The sequence below is a fragment of the Tachyglossus aculeatus genome, chromosome X4 (assembly GCF_015852505.1).
Source record: "Tachyglossus aculeatus isolate mTacAcu1 chromosome X4, mTacAcu1.pri, whole genome shotgun sequence".
NCBI classification, from domain to species: Eukaryota; Metazoa; Chordata; class Mammalia; order Monotremata; family Tachyglossidae; genus Tachyglossus; species Tachyglossus aculeatus.
The window spans coordinates 40,197,459-40,198,665 of NC_052098.1; positions in this window are offsets into that span (position 1 = coordinate 40,197,459).

Here is a 1,207-nt window from a genome sequence, read left to right on the forward strand (position 1 = left end):
AAGCAGCCAGTTGATTATACCCAATTTCCCACCTGCAACCCTGGCTTCTCCAGTGCAACACTTTTGGTTTCCATTGAAGGTGAGCCTTTGGTTTCTAGGGGTAAAGTTAACCAACACCTGAAGAGCCCTTTGATCCTAAGGATGGAACTCAGATGATGCCTTTACTTCCACTCAAGGCAGGGAAGAGGTAATGAAGGGGGATTCTGAGGCAAACAAAGCATAAAATGAGAGGTAGCATGGCCTACTGGAAAGAGCACGGGGATGGTTTTCAGGAGATTTGGGATCTAATCCTGGCTCTGTTCCTGGCCTTCTGTGTGACCTTGGGCAAGTAACAACCTCTCTGGGCCTTAGTTTCCTCATCCATAAAATGTTGGGAGAATAAAATGAGATCATTCTACAGCACTTATGTATATATCCATAAATTAATTTATAATAATGTCGCTCTCCCCCTCTAGACTGTAAGCTTGTTGTGGGCAAGGAATGTGTCTACCAACTCTATCGTACAGTCTCCCAAGCACTTAGTACAGTGCTCTGCACACAGAAAGCACTCAATAAAAACCATTTATTGATTGATTGATGGACTGATAAGAAAGTGTTTGGGAAAAATAAAAGGACTGTGCAAAAAAGAAGATATTATTTTGATGATGCCTATTACCAATAAATCAATCAATCAATCATATTTATTGAGCACTTATCATGTGCGGAGCATTGTACTAAGAACATGGGAAAGTACAATATAACAGAATTGGAAAACACATTCCCTGGTCACAATGAGCTCATTATTATTATTAGTAGTATTAGTATTAATAATTATTATTATCATTATAGTATTTGATAAGTACTTTCTATGCATTAAGCACTGTTCTAAGCACTGAGATAGATATAGGTCAAACACAATCCCTATCCCACACGGGGCTCACAGTCTAAGTAGGAGGGAGAACAGTCATTGAATCCCCATTACAGATGAGGAAAGTGAGACCCAGAGAAGTTAAGTGACTTGCCCAAGGTTACACAGCAGGTGACTTGGCAGAGCTGGGACTAAAGCCCAGGTCTTTTGACTCCCAGGGCTGGTGCTCTTCTCACTAGGCCATGCTGAATTTATTTTATTCTCCCCAGTAGCTTTCTTAGCCCATGAGACACCCTTTTCTCACTGGACCCCTTCGCCAAGGGTGTGAGCACCAAAAGGTCCTTGATTTTTGTTTTTATA